This window comes from Bufo gargarizans, chromosome 1 (assembly GCF_014858855.1).
Source record: "Bufo gargarizans isolate SCDJY-AF-19 chromosome 1, ASM1485885v1, whole genome shotgun sequence".
Classification (NCBI taxonomy): Eukaryota; Metazoa; Chordata; class Amphibia; order Anura; family Bufonidae; genus Bufo; species Bufo gargarizans.
The window spans coordinates 310,117,590-310,139,744 of record NC_058080.1 but is presented as its reverse complement, the minus strand read 5'-3'; the positions used below and the strand labels follow the sequence as shown (position 1 = coordinate 310,139,744).

At 46.5% G+C, this 22,155-nt stretch overlaps 1 protein-coding gene across 1 annotated transcript in view; it reads right to left on the bottom strand.

Moving 5' to 3' along the window:
- The window catches only part of TEX15 (testis expressed 15, meiosis and synapsis associated), a 120,422-nt gene that overhangs the window by 74,652 nt on the left and 23,615 nt on the right, over window positions 1-22,155 (bottom strand). The window contains exon 2 of the mRNA XM_044278378.1: window positions 1,706-1,780. The gene's annotated coding sequence lies outside the window, so the exon portion shown is untranslated. The remainder of the gene's footprint in view (window positions 1-1,705; window positions 1,781-22,155) is intronic.

Sequence of the window (22,155 nt, the reverse complement as noted above, 5' to 3'; positions counted from 1 at the left end):
TCTTATACTGGTCACAACATGGCACCTCATGGAAAAGAACGTGTGCTTCCAGCATCATCCACTGCCTAGTTTCTGGCCAAAACCTCTTTTTTAAAGGGAACCTGTCACCGGGATTTTGTGTATAGAGCTGAGGACATGGGCTGCTAGATGGCCGCTACGACATGCGCAATACCCAGTCCCCATAGCTCTGTGTGCTTTTATTGTGTAAAAAAAAACATTTGATACATATGCAAATTAACCTGAGATGAGTCAGAGCTGGAAAATATGACTCTTCTCTGGTCACACGAGTAAAATATGACTCTTTTATGTTAATTTGCATATGTATCAAATAGTTTTTTTTACACAATAAAAGCACACAGAGCTATGGGGACTGGATATTGCGGATGTGCTAGCGGTGATCTAGAAACCCATGTTCTCAGCTCTATACCCCAAATCCCAGTGACAGGTTCCCTTTAAGTTTTATGATATTCTATTAACCACTTTTTTGTTTTTTGTTTTTTTTTGTTAACTTAATTTGACTCATCTTTTGATCCAATATGAAACACTTGATAATTATATTTTGCATTGGAATTAAAAGTACAAACATCTATTAGGGAATATAAAGGGGTATTCCTGTCTCAGTAAATACCGTATTTTCCGCCCCATAAGACGCTCGGATTGCGATCTGTGGATGGCACTGTTACGGGGGGGGGGGAATCTGTGAATGGCACTGTTATGGGTTGGGGGGGTCTGTGAATGGCACTGTTATGGGCTGGGGGGTCTGTGAATGGCACTGTTATGGGCTGGGGGGTCTGTGGATGGCACATATATAACAGTGCCACCCACAGACCCCCCCCCCCCCCCCCCCCCCCAGCCCATAACAGTGCCATCCACGGATCCCCCCTGTAACAGTGCCATCCACAGATCCCCCCTGTAACAGTGTCAGCCACAGACCCCCCCCCTGTAACAGTGCAAGCCACAGATCCCCCCCCCATAACAGTGTCAGTTATCCACAGATCACCCCATAACAGTGTCCGTCATCCACAGATCCCCCCATAACAGTGTCCGTCATCCACAGATCCCCCCATAACAGTGTCCATTATCCACAGATCCCCCCATAACAGTGTCCATCATCCACAGATCCCCCCATAACAGTGTCCGTCATCCACAGATCCCCCATAACAGTGTCCGTCATCCACAGATCCCCCATAACAGTGTCCGTCATCCACAGATCTCCCCATAACAGTGTCCGTCATCCACAGATCCCCCCCATAACAGTGTCCGTCATCCACAGATCCCCCCATAACAGTGTCCGTCATCCACAGATCCCCCCATAACAGTGTCCGTCATCCACAGATCCCCAGTAATAGTGCCATCCACAGACCACCATTAGTTCCAAACCCACCAAACACACAGCACACCTTTTGGTTAAAAATATTTTTTTTCTTATTTTCCTCCCCAAAAACCTAGGTGCGTCTTATGGGCCAGTGCGTCTTATAGGGCGAAAAATACGGTAAAGGTTCATTTGGTCCAACAACAAGATAAAAAAGGGAGAACGGATCATGTTACAGAAAGCATCTGTACAGTACATTGTCGGGGTGCAGGAAGAAGACCCTCCCAATCTCTACTATATGGAATTTTAGAGCATATGCAGCAGGAGTCCACTAAGCAGCCCACCAATTAAACAAAAAAAGAAAAATCCATAGCAAAAATGCTAAATCCTTACCTGTCTGTCTCTTTCCTTCTCACAGTCTATACTGTATTACACCCTGGATTTTGACCCATAACTGTTCAAATTCATCTACAAGTAAAATAATACAATAAGTTATCAAATATTTAACAAGCCAAAGACATTACAGCTGACATTTTAAAAGTAAAAACGAATGGAGAAAATATAAATTGTGTCTGCAACAGGTGTTCGAGTCTATGTCAGATTTATATGAAAACGTTCTAAAAAGTTAAAGAGGACCTTTCACTAGAATAAAAAATCTAAACTAACTATATAGACATGGAGAGCGGTGCCCAGGGATCTCCCTGCACTTACTGTTATACCTGGGCGCCGCTCCGTCCTCCCGGTATAGCCTCCGGTATCTTCATATGTTAGGCTCCACCCAGTGGAGCCTGCCGGCGTCTCCTTCTCCCATGCTGTAGCGCTGGCCAATCGCAGCGCTCAGCTCATAGCCTGAGAGGCTTTTTTTTCTCTCAGGCTATGAGCTGAGCGCTGTGATTGGCCAGCGCTACAGCATGGGAGAATGAGACGCCGGCAGGTTCCCCTGGGTGGAGCCTAACATATGAAGATAGGGGAGGCTATACCGGGAGAACGGAGCGGCGCCCAGGTATAACAGTAAGTGCAGGGAGATTCGCTCTCCATGTCTGTATAGTTAGTTTAGATTTTTTATTCTAGTGAAAGGTCCTCTTTAAAGGGAACTTATCGCCATGAAGAGGCAGTCTAATCTGCAGGCAGCATGTTATAGAGCAGGAGGAGCTGAGCACATTGATATATAGTTTTGTGGGAATAGATTCAATATGACTTACAGTTTATTCATTTAAATCCCTGCTCTTTCTGGGCTTTGAAGTCAGAGGCGGTCAGATTGACAGCTATGTGTACACAGGTATAGAAGGAAGGCTGTCAATCACTGATAGGACCGTCTCCTAAATGGGTGATGACATGAAGAAAAGTTCTAGTATCCCACATTGGGAACTGTACAGGAGGGAAAGGCGACAGTAATAGACGCTGATCTTCCCTCATTATGTCACTAGACTTCCTTCTCCCTTAAACACACAGATTCTGAAGTAAATCTTTTCATCCTGTTCCCCCTGCAAATTTTGCACCCCAAATATTACACTGAGAGCTTTAATCCTCCTTTTATTTGAAAGATGAGATTTTGGACTTTAATATGATACCACAATCTAGCATTCATACCTTAACGTGGCTTTAAAGGTTGCAATAATTGGGCAGATAATCTTGCGAACGCTCGTTCCCGACAATGTACACGTGTAAAGGTGCAGTATATCACCCAAATGAATAGACACTATGGGGGAGATTTATCAAGACACACGCTTTCTGCACTGTTCTTCATAATCCCGGGACAGGCCTTGTCATAAATAAGGTGCATTCTCTTGCAGTCCGTGCCCCTAAACAGAAATCTATGACAGCTCAGAGCTGCTGTACACGTGTGCCTTCATTTACACCATAAAACTGGTGTAAATGAAGATAATTTTGTCTCTGTTGTTGGCCACACCCCTTCCCCGCCTTTTACACACCATGTTTAAGGAAGGTGGCAAGGGTGGCATAAAAAGAGGCACTTGCGAAAAAGTTGCAGACTTTTTTAAAGCCACTTTTCTGGTTCAAGGGAGTTGTAAATCTCCTCTATTTACTTACAGAAAAGGAGTTAAAACATTAAGAAGTAGATGTATATAAGTACATCCAAAGGTACTAAGAAACAGTCACTTATCTACTTAAAGGGAACCTGTCACCAGTTTTATGGTGTCCTAACTAAGGGCAACATAAATAAGTGACTGATTCGCTTAGCAAAATGCTGGGTCACTTTCTTTAATTGACCCAGTCAATCTGCCAACATCTTGTATTGAAAAGCTCCAGCTGATAATGATGAGTCATGAATATTCATGAGCTCCTGACTCTCCCCGCCTACCTGCTGCTGAATGACAGTTTTTTTCCATATGAATCAGCAGCAGGGGAGTGGCTATAGCTCTGAATAAAAAAAAAAAACGCTGGACTCAAATCAGCTCATTAGCATACGGCATATGGCATCTTTGTGTGTTAATTATGAGGTAACCATCTGTCACACCAGTAAGTGAATACATCTAAGGTACTTTTTAGTAGTTAATGATTGTATATAAATAGTTAGAATATAATCAAATATCCACATGACAGGTTCCCTTTAAGTAAAACAGATAAAAGTAAATGGGCAATCACCTAGTTTCAAGACTCCAAGGGGAATCTGTTGCTGTGAGCACCAACACCCAGAACTACAGTGAGAGTACTATGTACTCCACATAGGCTTAGCTCTAGGAAAAGTTTTACTAAATTTGAAGTATTTTTTGGTCACACCCTTCCAGTATGGGTTTTCCTTTCTACCTGAGGTGATCGCAGGTGAGGCCTGCTGTAATCAGGCTGGCATAAAGCGCCTCAGAGTAGGTCAGTCTGGGGAGAGATACCCTGTGAGATACAGAGAACCAGAGCAGAGGCTCTGTGCGTGGTCTCAGCTCCCCAGGCTGAGAGACCCTGGGGCACTGTGACAACCCGAAGCTTGGGGAACGCCGTGACGCCGGGATTCAAGGGTCACAAGGCTGGAGTCGGGGGGACTGTTGGGCCACACTTGCCCATACAGCTACAGGACCGATTACAGCCGGAGAGGCTGGGGAACTACAGGCTGAGAAAAAGCCGCATATGGGTTCCGTGTGTGAACAAGGTTCTGTAGCTGAGTCAGGGCCACGTTAACAGGTGAAGTGAGAGCCCAGCAGGGCAGGTATTTGTTTTGTTTTGATGTATGTGGGAAACCTCACCACCCCAGTGTTTATTAACTAGACTGTTCCGTGTATGAAAAATGTCCCAATAAATGAAATGTTTGGCCCCGAAAGCTGCGGTGGACGACGGTTCTTGTGAGAATGACCCCCCGAGTACAGCAATCTCTTACAACGTATAAATAGGCACTTAAAAAAATTGGATCTAATTGTAAGCTAATTTAAGTGGCCAACCCATGGCAGCCAATCACTGCACAATTTTGAGGTCAAACTGTGCAACAAGGGCTGTCGTGGTTTGTCCACATTTGGTCAGCCATACCATGGGGTCCTTCCCTAATAACTGAATATATCTTCCCACTACATCAGCCACAGTGCAGAGCAGAGAACTTTAGCAAGGTACTTATATACATTAGGGGGCCAGCACGAGAAGCCAACGCTGGCCTGGCCCTGTCAATCAAGACAGAAGGGCATGGAAATGAGGTGGGCGAACGGAGCATCTAGTAGCAGGTGCAACGCCCCCCCCCCCCCTGCTCCTAGAGGCTCATTTGCATATAATAAAAGTTAAAATTACACGAAAACGGGGGCATACTTAAATAAAAGAAATGCATTGTTAAATTCAGGTGACATTTTCACATCTATAACGTCAGTCTGTTTAATAGCGAAAATTGGGGTGACAGAAACCCTTTAACCACTTCCAGACTGGGCCGGGCCATTTGCCCCCTTCCTGACCAGGCCTAATTTTGCTAATCTGACACGTGTCACTTTATGTGGCAATAACTTTAGAATGCTTTTACTTATCCAAGCCATTCTGAGACTGTTTTCTCGTGACACAATGTACTTTCTGTTAATCGCAAATTCGATAGGGGGGGAGAAGTGAAAACTCAGCTCTGAAAAAGCTTTTATGCAGACGGATCTTCGGATCCGTCTGTATGAAAGTAACCTACGGCCACGGATCACGGACACGGATGCCAATCTTGTGTGCATCCGTGTTCTTTCACGGACCCATTGACTTGAATGGGTCCGTGAACCGTTGTCCGTCAAAAAAATAGGACAGGTCCTATTTTTTTGGGACAGACAGGATACACGGATCACGGTCTCGGCTGCAAAACTGTGCATTTTCCGATTTTTCCACGACCTATTGAAAGTCAATGGGTCCGCGAAAAAAAACGGAAAACGGCACAACGGCCACGGATGCACACAACGGTCGTGTGTATGAGGCCTGAACAGGAGGATATTTTCTACCATTTTCTCCTGAATACAGTAGTAACACCCCAATTGTGGTCGTAAACTGTTATTTGGGGATAGGCCAGGGCTCAAAAGGGGAGGAGCGGCATCTGTATTTTCTAACATGAAATTTTGACATGGTTTTTAAGTTTTTATTACGTTTTTATTTTTTGTTGACTGAGCTGTGTGAGGGCTTATTTTTTATGGGACAAGCTGTGGTCTTTATTGCAACCATTTTGGGGTACACTTTGCTTTCTGATCTCTTTTTATCTCATTTTTTGGGAGGTGAAGTCACAAAAGAAAGCTGTCATTTTTCTATATTTTTTTACTATATATTTTATACGTTTACTTGATGGGGTAGATCATGTGATATTTTTATAGATCCAGTCATTATGGACGCGACAATACCAAATATGTTATTTTTACATTTTACACAATAAGAACATTTTTAGAAAAAAAAACATGTTTTTGTGTTGCCATTTTAGAGCCATATTTTTAAAATTTTTCTGGCTATGGTCTTGTGTGAGGGCTTGTTTTTGCGCGATTAGGTTACGTGTAGAAACTGTAGCAACCGTTCTCAGCCCCGGCCTCTCTGTGCAGCAGCCCCCATAGCGCAGTGACTGTTCTCAGCCCCGGCCTGTCTGTGCAGCAGCCCCCAGAGTGCAGCAACTGTTATCCAGCGCCAGTCTCCTGGCTCTGGGGGTTTACAGCCACTAGATGCCGTTTCTTTGTGACCTAAAGGACTTATACCCCTGTGACTAGGGTTGTCACAATACTAAAATTTTGATTCAATTTCGGTCCCATAAAAAAGTTATGCAATACTTGATACTAGGGGTGCACCGAAATTCCGGCGGCCGAAAATGGGCCTAATCCATTTCGGCCGATATTGGTACATATCGGCAGAAAATATGGTTGGTTATATACGTTCGGGCGGCCGGCCGCGCCCCCTCATGCTGTGCCTCCTAAACGCTTGCCGCTCTAAAGAATCTCCGGCTCAGTGCTGCGCAGCCTGCTGTATCTGCTCTGTGCTACTGCAGCGTGGCCGAGCTCTGTTCGTTCCGCGGTACAGGAGCTTTTGTTTCCTGTACCCGGCCGGACTGACAGGAAGTGCTCACTTAGTGTGCACTTCCTTTCAGTCCGGCCGGGTACAAGAAACAAATGCTCCTGTACCGCGGACCGAACAGAGCTCGGCCACGCTACACAGGCTACACTAGAGGTGACAAGGGGAGGGGGAGGGGGGGTGTAAAATGAGAGTGACAAGGGGGTGTGTAAAATGAGAGTGACAAGGGAGGGGGGTAGAATGAGAGTGACAAGGGAGGGGGGGTAGAATGAGAGCGACAAGGGAGGGAGGGGAGTAGAATGAGAGTGACAAGGGGGGGTAGAATGAGAGTGACAAGGGAGGGGGTAGAATGAGAGTGACAAGGGAGGGGGTAGAATGAGAGTGACAAGGGAGGGGGTAGAATGAGAGTGACAAGGGAGGGGGTAGAATGAGAGTGACAAGGGAGGGGGTAGAATGAGAGTGACAAGGGAGGGGGTAGAATGAGAGTGACAAGGGAGGGGGGGTAGAATAAGAGTGACAAGGGAGGGGGGGAAATGAGAGTGACAAGGGAGGGAGGGGGGGGAAGAGAGTGACAAAGGAGGGAGGGGGAGAGTGACAAGGGAGGGGGGGGAGTGACATTTTTTTTTAAATAACCACTTTGGATGGCATTGTGTGTATAATATCTATGTATCTGTTTAACTTTATATTTTAATTCACTTTCCTTTTTTTTTTACTTAAAAAAAGTATTTTAAAAGTATTTGGGCAAAAAGGCAGTTTCGGTTTCGGGTTTCGGTTTTCGGTCAAGGGCATCCTAAATTTTCGGTTTCGGACCAGAATTTTCATTTCGGTGCACCCCTATGATACCACGCAAAAGAAAAATGAAATGCCCAAAAAAGTGTGCATTCCACAATAGGAGATATTTTTCAATACTTTAATAGTTTGGACTTTTTCGGTGATACCTAATTTGTTTTTGTTTTTTATATATTTTTTATGTAAATTGAGAAAGGGGGTGATTACATTTTTTTATATATACCGTATTTTTCGCCCCATAAGACGCACTTTTTCCCCCCAAAAAATCGGGGGGAAATGCCCCTGCGTCTTATGGGGCGAATGCGGACAATTTAACATCGCTGGATGCGATGTAGCGTACGCTGGGGCCGGGGGAGGGACTGGAGGAGGAGCTGGGGGCCGGGAATAGCGGCGGGGCGGTGCAATCAATGTACTATAGCCCCGCCCCGCCGCTCCGATATACTAATATTAAATGTCTTATTCGATTAAAATATATTAGATATGCCCCCTCACTCCTATATTGCTAATTGTACCTTAAATCCTATTCCTAGCTTCTGTAATGCAGGACGGGCGGGCGGCAGCGTGACTCCCTGATGTCACGTGCCTGCGCCGCCTACTTTATGAATGAAGCAGGCGGCGCAGGCAAGTGACGTCAGCGAGTGACGCGCCGGCCGCCCGGCCTGCATTACAGAAGCTAGGAATAGGATGTAAGGTACAATTAGCAATATAGGAGTGAGGGGGCATATCTAATACATTTTAATCGAATAAGACATGTAATATTAGCACTGGGGGCGGCAGAGGCGGGGGCGGCGGCGGGTGGGTGAGCTGATCTGTGGATGGCACAGTTAAGGGGGGGGGGTGTCTGTGGATGCCACTGTTATGGGCTGGGGGGCTGTGGATGCCACTGTTTTGGGCTGGGGGGCTGTGGATGGCACATATATAACAGTGCCATCCACAGATCCCCCCTGTAACAGTGCCATCCACAGATTTCCCCCCCCTGTAACAGTGCCATCCACAGATCCCCCACCCCCTGTAACAGTGCCATCCACAGACCCCCCCCCCTGTAACAGTGGTGCCATCCACAGATCCCCCCCCCCCTGTAACAGTGCCATCCACAGATCCCCCCCCTATAACAGTGCCATCCACAGATCCCCCCCCTGTAACAGTGTGTCAGTCATCCACAGATCCCCCCCCCATAACAGTGTCAGTCATCAACAGATCCCCCCCATAACAGTGTCCGTCATCCACAGATCCCCCCCATAACAGTGTCCGTCATCCACAGATCCCCCCATAACAGTGTCCGTCATCCACAGATCCCCCCATAACAGTGTCCGTCATCCACAGATCCCCCCCATAACAGTGTCCGTCATCCACAGATCCCCCCATAACAGTGTCCGTCATCCACAGATCCCCCCATAACGGTGTCCTTCACAGATCCCCAGTAATAGTGCCACCCACAGACCACCATTAGTTCCAAACCCACCAAAAGCTAAAAATAATTTTTTTCTTATTTTCCTCCCCAAAAACCTAGGTGCGTCTTATAGGGCGAAAAATACGGTATACATATATATATATATTTATTTTATTTTTTTTACTTAATAACTATTAGCCCCCTTATGGGGCTAGAACCTGGGATCTTTTTATCCCTTGTCTTATTCACCCTAATAGAGATCTGGGCAGTGACGTACTTCCGGTGCGAAAGTGGAGGGAAGCTGTCGCTGTAACCCGGAAGTGGGGGGAGCCGGTGTGCACGCCCGGGTGAGAAAAGCCCAGCCAGCTCACTGCCTTGCTGGTTGAGGAAGCAGGCAGTTCCTCCATTAGGAAGATCCAGAATCTGCAACATGGAGCAGTCTCAGCGCGCAGAAGCCACTGAAACCAACAATGATACCCCAGTGTCTAAGGAGTCTAGAAAGGTCTACAGATCTAAGGACAAGGGGTGTGCTATATGTAAAAAGAAGCTACCCTCTGCTTGGGCAAAGCCCCTTTGCTAAGTTTGTGTGAGCAAGTCAATGGAGGAGGAAGCTCTGTCTCTGATTGGCAGCATCAAGCAGATGATCCGGGAGGAGGTAAAAGAGTCAGTTAGCGGTCTGCTAAGGAGCCACCCTAGTACCTCTGCAGCTGCATCAAATCCCCCCTCTAGCGACAGCTATTTGCTTTCTGGATTGAAGGAAGAGGGAGAATGTCTTTCATCAAATGACTCCTCTGATGACGAAGCCGCTTTTTCATACCGAGAACATTATTTCTCAAGTAAAGGTTGTAAGGGCTACTATGGGCTTAGATGACCAAAAGCCGCCGCAGTCTGTTCAGGACTGTATGTTCGAAGGTCTGAGCCCTAAGAGAAGAAAAGTCTTTGATGTGCATCAAAGTATTCAGGACATTATTGCTAAGGGTCCATTCACACGGATCCGCAAAACAAGGACAATGGCAATGTGCATTATGCAATTTGCGGACCGCACATAATCGGCACTATAATAGAAAATGCCTAATCTTGTCCGCAATTGCGGACAAGAATAGGACATGTTCTATTTTTTTGCGGAAACTGAAGCACGGATGCGGTAGTGAGGATCCGCAAATGCAGATGCGGACAGCACATTCCGGACCCATTGAAAATGAAAGGGTCTACACCCGTGCCGCAAAATTGCGGAACAGATGCGGACCCATTTTGCGGACGTGTGTATGGACCCTAAAGAATGGAAAAAGCCTGATGGAAAGTTTTTTATACCCTCCTCTGTTATTAGGCTTTCACACTGGCTCGCAGCGTTTTGGTGTCAGTCTGACAGAACTGAGTCAAACGGATCCATTCTGACACACAATGTAAGTCAATGGGTACGGATTCGATTTTTTTGACTCAATCTGGCACAATAGAAAACGGATCCGTCCTCCATTGACTTTCAATGGTGTTCAAGATGGAGCCGTCTTGGCTATGTTGAAGATAATAGAAACAGATCCATTCTGAACGGATGCAGATGGGTGTATTATCTGAATGGATCCGTCTGTGCAGATCCATGACGGATCCGCACCAAACGCGAGTGTGAAAGTGGCCTTAAGCGTAAATACCCTTTTGATGAGGAGGTGACTGCCTCTTGGGATAGAGCCCCAAAACTAGATGCCCTGTTTGCCAAAATAGCTAAAAAAAAAACTGCGCTTCCATTTGAGGATATGGGTTCTCTAAAGGACCCAATGGATAGAAGGGCAGATATTTACTTAAAGAAAAAATTAGAAGCCACTTCGGTAGCTGGATCCCTTAAGGCACGGATGAAGGATTTTGAGGATCACATTAAAGGGGTACCCCTAGGGAGCAGTTGTTATCATAATTTCCTACTTTTTATAATGCCCTAGATTTTATGGCTGATGCTTCGGCAGATTCCCTAAGATTATCGGCCAGGGCTTCCGCTTTATCTAATTCTGCCCGTAGGGCTATCTGGTTAAAAAGCTGGAACGGGAATGCTATCTCTAAAGCTAAGCTTTGCGGCATTCCGTGTCTGGGGGAATTCTTATTTAGGCCGGTCCTCGATGATCTTCTGGAGAAGGCCTCTGATAAGAAAAAAGGCTTTCCTTCCACAAGTCAGCCCCCTAAAAAAATCTTTCCGCCCCAAGTTTAACAGGGAGGTTTTCAGGGGAAGAGGAAGATCTAAACAATATGCAGGAGCAGCAAAAAATTCAAAGGGGTTTCTTTTTTTCCGGGGAAGAGGCCTCAAAGAAGCAGCCCCAATGACGCCAGGCCTCCAGTGGGCGGTCGTCTGTCTCACTTCTCAAGTCAGTGGCAAGAGATCTCCAACAGCCCATGGATAAATGCAATTATAAAAGAGGGCTTAACATTACATTTTCAGAAGCTGCCGGAAGAGAGATTTGTGTTGACAGAATATTGTTCAGACCCCCCCAAAACAGGCAGTCACTATTTCAGAGGTTTATTCCCTATTAGCAAAAAAAGTATTGGTGGAGGTTCCAAAGCAGGAAGAGGCAAGGGAATTCTACTCGACTATTCTTCTTGTAAAAAAGCCGAATGGTTCTTTTCGTACAATAATAAACTTAAAGTGTCTGTACCCCTTTTTGATGTACGAACAGCTTCAGTATGCTTAAAGGGAACCTGTCACTAAGATTTTGTGTATAGAGCTGAGGACATGGGTTGCTAAATGGCCGCTAGCACATCCGCAATACCCAGTCCCCATAGCTCTGTGTGCTTTTATTGTGTAAAACAAAACTATCTGATCTATATGCAAATTAACCTGAGATGAGTCCTGTGTGTGAGATGAGTCAGGGACAGGACTCACCTCAGGTTAATTTGCATATGGATCAAATGTTTGACACAATAAAAGCACACAGAGCAATGGGGGCTGGATTATGTGGATGTGCTAGCGGCCATCTAGCAACCCATGTCCTCAGCTCTATACACAAAATCCCTGTGAAAGGTTCCCTTTAAGCATACTGTAGCTGTTCACTAAACTCTAACAATCATTAGGGGATGCGGCAGAAAACTGAGAGAAACAGCACAACTAAATGGGCTGTGTGAAACTATGGTAGGGTTGTTGCGGGTATCAAAATTTCGATACCTAATCGATACATTTTTTCGATACTGGGCTGCACTGCTGCGCAGTCTAGTATCACAGAACATGAGCATGCTGCTGTCAGCGCGCTCGTGTTCCCTCAGCAGCACAGGGGAGAAGGAAGCCTCTCCCTCCCCACTGTGCCGCTGCCACCAATAAGGAGAGAGGGGCGGGCGCACTGCGCCACCAATGATAGCAGGACTTTTCATGGGTCCAGGCTTTAAATTAGCAGGCTACATAGAGGGGCGCCCAGGGATCTCCCCGCTCCGTTTGCCTGCTGTGCCCCCGTTACCGAGACATTAGCATCTCTCCTGGGCGTTCCTTCTCCCTGTGACGTTCTGCGCTGCGATTGGACAGCACTACAGCCAGGGAGAAGGAACGCCCAGGAGAGAAGCTGATGTCTCCTGCCCATTGCTCCGATAGTAGTAATTAGCATACGGAGCAGGAGACGGTAACGTGGGCACAGCAGGCGAACGGAGCCTGCCAACTTAAAGTCCGGACCCACGAAAGGTGGTCTTTAACTTTTAATACAGAAGGCAGGTGCCGGCACTCTGCCTTTGACAGGGAGCTGCGATCAGCGGCAGTTAACCCCTCAGGTGCGGCATCTGAGGGGTAATAACTGCTGCTGATTTGCTGCCAGTCCTCCACTTCCGGTATTAAAGGTTAATTATCATTGGTGGCGCTGTGCATCCGCCCCCCTCAACCCCCCCAGTATTAAAATCATTGGTGGCAGTGGCCACAGAGTCCCCTCACCTCCCCCTCATTGGTGGTGCAGTGGCAGCTTCTGATCGGAGCCCCAGCAGTGTAATCCTGGGGCTCCGATCGGTTACCATGGCAGCCAGGATGCTACTGAAGCCCTGGCTGCCATAGTAATCTCCCTGCTGCTGTGTGCACTATGCACAGGGCAGCAGGGAGAGTGTGAAGTCCTATTCACCCTGATAGAGATCTATCAGGGTGAATAGGACAAGGGATGAAAAGATCCCAGGTTCTAGCCCCCAAGGGGGAAATAGTTATTAAAGAAAAAGTAAAAAAAGAAAAAACACCAAAATAAATCACCCCTTTCCCAATTTTGCATATAAAATATATAAACAATAAATAAATAAACATATCACATATCACCACGTCCAAAAAGTCCAAACTATTAAAATATTTAAAAAATCTATGCGGTGAACGCCGGAACAGAAAAGAAATTAAATGAAAAACTGCACGATTCGCCATTTTTTAAAATGCGGAATGCACGTGGCTTTTTTGGCGTTTTATTTTTTTCGCGTGGTACCGAATGGTATCGAGTATCGCAATACTTTTTTATGGTATCGAAATCGAATAAAAAATTTGGTATCGCAACAACGCTAGACTATGGTACTGCAGGTTCAGGTCTATTTAATATTTATGTGCATATAATTATATTGAAGGAGTTTTCAGAGATCTCTGGATAGTAGGGATCGACCAATATTGATTTTTTAGAACCGATACCGATAATCTGGGAATTTTTTAGGCCGATAGCCGATAATTTATACCGATATTCTGTGAATTTTATTTTTTTGAAAAAATAAAAAATAAATCCTACACAAATCTGCTAAAAATTTATGTTTATTGTTAACGTGTAGTTTTTTTTTGTAAATCTTTCTTTTTCATTTATACTTAATATTTTGGTGGTTTTTTTTATATTTCTTTTTTTATTAAATAACTTTTAGCCCCGTTAGGGACTAGAACCCTTGTCCTATTCACCCTGATAGAGCTCTATTAGGGTGAATAGGACTTCACATTGTCCCCGCTGCCCTGTGCTTTGTGCACACAGCAGCAGGAGACGACTATGCGCCCCAATGTTTTTAATACTGGGGTTGGGGGGGGGGGGCACTGCGCCACCAATGAAGATAGCTATCTCATTAATTCATATACAGCAGGCGGGAGCTGGCTGCAGAATCACATAGCCGGCTCCCGACCTCTATGACAAGTAGCTGTGATCCGCTGTAGTTAACCCCTCAGGTGCGGCACCTGAGGGGTTAACTACCGCGGATTGCAGCTACCACTCATAGAGGTCGGGTGAGGTTATGTGATTCTGCAGCCAGCTCCCGCCTCCTGTATATGAATTAATGAGAGAGTTATCTTCATTGGTGGCGCAGTGGCTACAGCCCCTCCCCTCCTCTTGTCCTCTCTCCTGTCATTGCAGCGGCAGCAGCAGCACAGGGGGAAGGGAGACACTGCTTCCTTCTCCCCTGTGCTGCTGAGGGAGCACGGATCGCGCTGAGAGCAGTGCAATCAGTGTTCCTGATTCGTTATCGGAATATCGGCAAAATAGATGCCAATACCGATACCTTTCAAAATCCTAAATATCAGCAAAACCGATAATCGGTCTATCCCTACTGGATAGGTCATCAGTGCCGGTCTGACACCAATGACCCCCACTGATCAGCTCTTTGCTCCACAGCCTTCTCCAGCTTTTCCTAAGCCGAGTGAAGACACACTGATCGCTCAAATGGCGTAGGTCAGAGGATATTGTAGGTCATCAGTATTAAAGTCTCGGAAAACCCATTTAATAGTGTAGCAATCCAGTTAAAATTATAGGCAGGGGTGGGAGACACATGTAAAGGGGTTTCCCGGGAGTTTAATATTGCTAGTCAATATCTGATCAGTGGGGTCCAGCATTGCTGCTGATTAGCTGGAGTGCTGGGAGGCCAGTGACGTCACATTCATCGGTCACATGGCCTAGGCACAATTCAGTCCCATTCGAGTGTTGCAATACTAACATGCATATTTTTGCCCAGGGGTCTTTTCAAAGTCACTACAGCTGAGTGCACAGAGGTTACTTGTCACCTGGAAAGTTCAGATTACAATTAGGGGTGAGCAAATCGACTTCAGATGAAACATCCAAAGTCGATTTGCATAAAACTTTGTTAGAATACTGTTGAGAATGTATTGGCTTCTATGAGCCAAAGTTATTACTTCGCCAAGTCTCACGGGACTTCGGGTAATAACTTCAGAAATTAATTTCCACTGTAAAAAAAAAAAAAACTTTTACCGAACTCGGGTTTGGTTCCAAGGTACCACTTGAAATAACTTTGGCTGATTGGAACCAATACATTCTAATACTGTACAGAGCTCGCTCCGTCAAGTATTCTAACAAAGTTTTATGCAAATCGAGTTTGGATGTTTCATCCGAAGTCTATTCGCTCACAGCTGACCGGTAGTTGGATCCCTGCTTTGCACCATAACCCAGGTATTATCTGTTCTTTCCTAGATTTAAAAGTTGCCTGTATGCCGACTTGTGGTTTCCTGTGGAACCCTGTGTTTATACAGGGCACTCAGGAACATCAGATAGGGTTCCAGGGCATTTTTGGTGCATAGATACTTTCTCCCTGGCACTGCTGCCTTGGCCACTGTGCCTAGTCTATTTTGTATTTATATCTTTTACCATGCCGGATCTTTTACCATGCCCACTTTATTAATTAAGCTGGCAGGAGCGTGACTGACTGAGGTACGTTACGCGCCGGCCAGACTGCTGCTTTGATAGGGAATACTGTTACAGAAGAAAACAGAGCCATTGCTGGAGCATTACATAAAAAGATTTTACATACACTCACCTAAAGAATTATTAGGAACACCTGTTCTAGTTCTCATTAATGCGATTATCTAGTCAACCAATCACATGGCAGTTGCTTCAATGCATGTAGGGTTGTGGTCCTGGTCAAGACAATCTCCTGAACTCCAAACTGAATGTCAGAATGGGAAAGAAAGGTGATTTAAGCAATTTTGAGCGTGGCATGGTTGTTGGTGCCAGACGGGCCGGTCTGAGTATTTCACAATCTGCTCAGTTACTGGGATTTTCACACACAACCATTTCTAGGGTTTACAAAGAATGGTGTGAAAAGGGAAAAACATCCAGTATGCGGCAGTCTTGTGGGCGAAAATGCCTTGTAGATGCTAGAGGTCAGAGGAGAATGGGCCGACTGATTCAAGCTGATAGAAGAGCAACGTTGACTGAAATAACCACTCGTTACAACCGAGGTATGCAGCAAAGCATTTGTGAAGCCACAACACGCACAACCTTGAGGCGGATGGGCTACAACTAGGGGTGCACCGAAATGAAAATTCTGGTCCGAAACCGAAAATTCAGGATGCCCTTGACCGAAAACCGAAACCGAAACTGCCTTTTTGCCCAAATACTTTTAAAATACTTTTTTTAAGTAAAAAAAAAGGAAAGTGAATTGAAATATAAAGTTAAACAGATACATAGATATTATACACACAATGCCACCCAAAGTGGTTATTTTTTAAAAAATGTCACTCTCCCCCCCCCCCTCCCTTGTCACTCTCCCCCCCTCCCTTGTCACTCTCCCCCCCTCCCTTGTCACTCTCCCCCCCCCCTCCCTTGTCACTCTCCCCCCCCCCCTCCCTTGTCACTCTCCCCCCCCCCCTCCCTTGTCACTCTCCCCCCCCCTCCCTTGTCACTCTCATTTCCCCCCCTCCCTTATCACTCTTATTCTACCCCCCCTCCCTTGTCACTCTCATTCTACCCCCTCCCTTGTCACTCTCATTCTACCCCCCTTGTCACTCTCATTCTACCCCCTCCCTTGTCACTCTCATTCTACCCCCCCTTGTCACTCTCATTCTACCCCCTCCCTTGTCACTCTCATTCTACCCCCTCCCTTGTCACTCTCATTCTACCCCTCCCATGTCACCCTCATTCTACCCCTCCCTTGTCACTCTCATTCTACCCCCTCCCTTGTCACTCTCATTCTACCCCCCCTTGTCACTCTCATTCTACCCCCTCCCTCGTCACTCTCATTCTACCCCCTTCCTTGTCACTCTCATTCTACCCCCCCTTGTCACTCTCATTCTACTCCCCCCCCCCTTGTCACTCTCATTCTACCCCCCCCTCCCTTGTCACTCTCATTCTACCCCCCCCCCCTCCCTTGTCACTCTCATTCTACCCCCCTCCCTTGTCACTCTCATTTTACACCCCCCCTTGTCACTCTCATTTTACACCCCCCCCTCCCTTGTCACTCTCATTTTACACCCACCCCCCTTGTCACTCTCATTTTACACCCCCCCTCCCTTGTCACTCTCATTCTACCCCCCTCCCTTGTCACTCTCATTTTACACACCCCCTTGTCACTCTCATTTTACACCCCCCCTCCCCCTCCCCTTGTCACCTCTAGTGTAGCCTGTGTAGCGTGGCCGAGCTCTGTTCGGTCCGCGGTACAGGAGCATTTGTTTCTTGTACCCGGCCGGACTGAAAGGAAGTGCACACTAAGTGAGCACTTCCTGTCAGTCCGGCCGGGTACAGGAAACAAAAGCTCCTGTACCGCGGAACGAACAGAGCTCGGCCACGCTACACTAACAACAGCAGTAGCACAGAGCAGACACAGCAGGCTGCGCAGCACTGAGCCGGAGATTCTTTAGAGCGGCAAGCGTTTAGGAGGCACAGCATGAGGGGCGCCGCCGGCCGGCCGCCCGAACGTATATAACCAACCATATTTTCTGCCGATATTTACCAATATCGGCCGAAATGGATTAGGCCCATTTTCGGCCGATAATTTCAGCCGCCGGAATTTCGGTGCACCCCTAGCTACAACTGCAGAAGACCCCACCGGGTACCACTCATCTCCACTACAAATAGGAAAAAGAGGCTACAATTTGCACGAGCTCACCAAAATTGGACTGTTGAAGACTGGAAAAATGTTGCCTGGTCTGATGAGTCTCGATTTCTGTTCAGACATTCAAATGGTAGAGTCCGAATTTGGCGTAAACAGAATGAGAACATGTATCCATCATGCCTTGTTACCACTGTGCAGGCTGGTGGTGGTGGTGTAATTGTGTGGGGGATGTTTTCTGGGCACACTTTAGGCCCCTTAGTGCCATTTGGCCATCGTTTAAATGCCACGGGCTACCTGAGCATTGTTTCTGACCATGTCCATCCCTTCATGACCACCATGTACCCATCCTCTGATGGCTACTTCCAGCAGGATAATGCACCATGTCACAAAGCTCGAATCATTGGTTTCTTGAACATGACAATGAGTTCACTGTACTAAAATGGCCCCCACAGTCACCGGATCTCAACCCAATAGAGCATCTTTGGGATGTGGTGGAACGGGAGCTTCGTGCCCTGGATGTGCATCCCTCAAATCTCCATCGACTGCAAGATGCTATCCTATCAATATGGGCCAATGCTATCAGCACCTTGTTGAATCAATGCCACGTAGAATTTAGGCAGTTCTGAAGGCAAAAGGGGGTCCAACATTGGGTTGGACGATATCAAAAATATTCCCACGATAACGATATTAAGAAATTTATCGCGATAACGATATATATCACGATAAATGCCAATTTAGAAGAAAAACACTTGGGGCCACAAGGAGACGTTACAATGTATGGGGGCAGCCACAAGGAGACATTATACTGTATGGGGGCAGCCACAAGGAGACATTATACTGTATGGGGGCAGCCACAAGGAGGCGTTATACTGTATGGGGGCAGCCACAAGGAGGCGTTATACTGTATGGGGGCAGCCACAAGGAGGCGTTATACAGGGAGTGCAGAATTATTAGGCAAGTTGTATTTTTGAGGATTAATTTTATTATTGAACAACAACCATGTTCTCAATGAACCCAAAAAACTCATTAATATCAAAGCTGAATATTTTTGGAAGTAGTTTTTAGTTTGTTTTTAGTTTTAGCTATTTTAGGGGGATATCTGTGTGTGCAGGTGACTATTACTGTGCATAATTATTAGGCAACTTAACAAAAAACAAATATATACCCATTTCAATTACGGTATTTATTTTTACCAGTGAAACCAATATAACATCTCAACATTCACAAATATACATTTCTGACATTCAAAAACAAAACAAAAACAAATCAGTGACCAATATAGCCACCTTTCTTTGCAAGGACACTCAAAAGCCTGCCATCCATGGATTCTGTCAGTGTTTTGATCTGTTCACCATCAACATTGCGTGCAGCAGCAACCACAGCCTCCCAGACACTGTTCAGAGAGGTGTACTGTTTTCCCTCCTTGTAAATCTCACATTTGATGATGGACCACAGGTTCTCAATGGGGTTCAGATCAGGTGAACAAGGAGGCCATGTCATTAGATTTTCTTCTTTTATACCCTTTCTTGCCAGCCACGCTGTGGAGTACTTGGACGTGTGTGATGGAGCATTGTCCTGCATGAAAATCATGTTTTTCTTGAAGGATGCAGACTTCTTCCTGTACCACTGCTTGAAGAAGGTGTCTTCCAGAAACTGGCAGTAGGACTGGGAGTTGAGCTTGACTCCATCCTCAACCCGAAAAGGCCCCACAAGCTCATCTTTGATGATACCAGCCCAAACCAGTACTCCACCTCCACCTTGCTGGCGTCTGAGTCGGACTGGAGCTCTCTGCCCTTTACCAATCCAGCCACGGGCCCATCCATCTGGCCCATCAAGACTCATTCTCATTTCATCAGTCCATAAAACCTTAGAAAAATCAGTCTTGAGATATTTCTTGGCCCAGTCTTGACGTTTCAGCTTGTGTGTCTTGTTCAGTGGTGGTCGTCTTTCAGCCTTTCTTACCTTGGCCATGTCTCTGAGTATTGCACACCTTGTGCTTTTGGGCACTCCAGTGATGTTGCAGCTCTGAAATATGGCCAAACTGGTGGCAAGTGGCATCTTGGCAGCTGCACGCTTGACTTTTCTCAGTTCATGGGCAGTTATTTTGCGCCTTGGTTTTTCCACACGCTTCTTGCGACCCTGTTGACTATTTTGAATGAAACGCTTGATTGTTCGATGATCACGCTTCAGAAGCTTTGCAATTTTAAGAGTGCTACATCCCTCTGCAAGATATCTCACTATTTTTTACTTTTCTGAGCCTGTCAAGTCCTTCTTTTGACCCCATCTTTGGTGGCAGTGGGCAGTTCTGATCGGAGTCCCAGCAATGTAATGCTGGGGCTCCGATCGGTTACCATGGCAGCCAGGAAGCTACTGAAGCCCTGGCTGCCATGGTATGTTAGTGAGCAGCATTATACTCACCTGCGCCGTGGCCGCCGGGCGCTCCTTCTTCTGTCTGTGCGGCGCACTGCTAATATACTCACGGCGCACGTGAGTATATTGCTGCTCACTAACATACCATGGCAGCTAGGGCTTCAGTAGCTTCCTGGCTGCCATGGTAACCGATCGGAGCCCCAGCATTACACTGCTGGGACTCCGATCAGAACTGCCCACTGCCACCAATGATGGGGGGATGACCCTGTGGCCTCCAATGATTAATACTGGGGAGAGGGGGAGGGAGGGGCGCAGTGGCCACTGCCACCAATGCAGGGACTTAAGAACATTCCCGGCACCCGACCTCTGAGAGGACGCTGTGATCACCCGAGGGGTTAATTGCGCGGATCACAGCGTATATCGTGATACCGGTATATCGCCCAACCCTAGTCCAACACCGTATTAGTATGGTGTTACTAATAATTCTTTAGGTGAGTGTATAAAGACTACTGTGAGCGGGACCCGGTCGTGTAATGGGGGTGTTTATTCACACAGGTACGATATACCGTATTTTTCGCCCTATAAGACGCACCTGCCCATAAGACGCACCTAGGTTTTCGAGGATGAAAATAGGAAAAAATATATTTTGAACCAAAAGGTGTGCTTTTAGTGGGTTTTGAACTAATGGTGGTCTGTGGATTACACTATTATGGGGGCATCTGTGGGTGGCACTGTTATGGGGGCATCTGTGGGTGGCACTGTTATGGGGGATCATTGTGGGGGCATCTGTGGGTGGCACTGTTAGGGGGGCATCTGTGGATGACATATATAGCATCTTATCTTATGTGTCATCCACAGATCCACCCCATAACAGTGTCTCTGTGTAGTGAATGGGGGCCGGCATCTGTTTCTGTAATGGCAGCGGGGCCCAGTGCCTGCTTCATTCATAAAGTGGGCGGAGCAGGCGCGTGATGTAGTGAGCTACAATACGAGCACCCACCCGGCCTCCTGACTGCCAAGAAGTTAGTAGTAAGTAGTACAGCGCTAGATTTAAGAGGATTGGAATACTTTAACAATACCCACAAGTTAGATATGATTACCGTATACTACAGAGAGCGGGGCCCGGTGTAGTAGAATACAGTGACTGCACCAGGCCCCGCTGCCATTACAGAAACAGATGCCTATTCACCAGACAGTCGCAGCATTCGCCCCATAAAACGCACTGCTATTTTTCCCCCACTTTGTCCAAAATACGGTACTTCTCTACTGAAGTAGTGCGGATCTAGTGTAACAATGCCTATCCTTGTCCGCATAACGCACAAGAATAGGACATGGTTTGTATTTTTTGCGGGGCTACGGAACAGACATACCATGAATTTTTTGCGGACCCGTTGAAATGAATGGTTCCTCATCCAATCCGCAAAAAAAAAAAAAAAAAAAACAGAACGGACACGGAAACAAAATATGTTTGTGTGAATGTAGCCTTATGGAGAGGGCCTACAATAGACTGCATCCTACTGCATCTTGTTTTGTGTGGCACACTGCACTTTTCTAGTTGCACAGGGTAAACAAAGTCACGTTCTTGTGCTTTCAATAAAAAAAAGAAACAGCTGTCTACAGATAGATATCTGGCCTGGCTATACTCCGTTGTCAAATCCCAAGACTTGTTGGAAAGTCGGATCTTTCTTGACTCATAGAAAGCCACTTCCAATCGGTGGCGCTGGAGAGGTGGTTCTCTTTCTTGGGGGGATACCTCTTTGCACATCTGTAGTATCAGCAAGAGTAATGCCTCCCTTAAAGGGAACCTGTCACCTAAAAAACGCCTCCCAAACCACCAGCATTACGTTAAAGTAGCCAGCAGTATGTTCCTAAAGATCCTTTTCTTCCTCCGGCCAGTTGCACCAAAATCTTGAAAAACGAAGTTTAATCCCCTGGACGCGCTATGTAACAGCAGAGTTTGAAGCAGAGTTTGACCTAAAGCGGCCTCCTCACTTTAGGTCAGGATAACCACGCCCAGGGCCGGCGTCATAACCCGGCATCCCCGGGCAAGTGCCGGGGCCCAATGCTCCTGGGGGGGCCCACTGAGCTGCTATGAGCACTTCCATCAATACAGATGGGAGCTCTCACT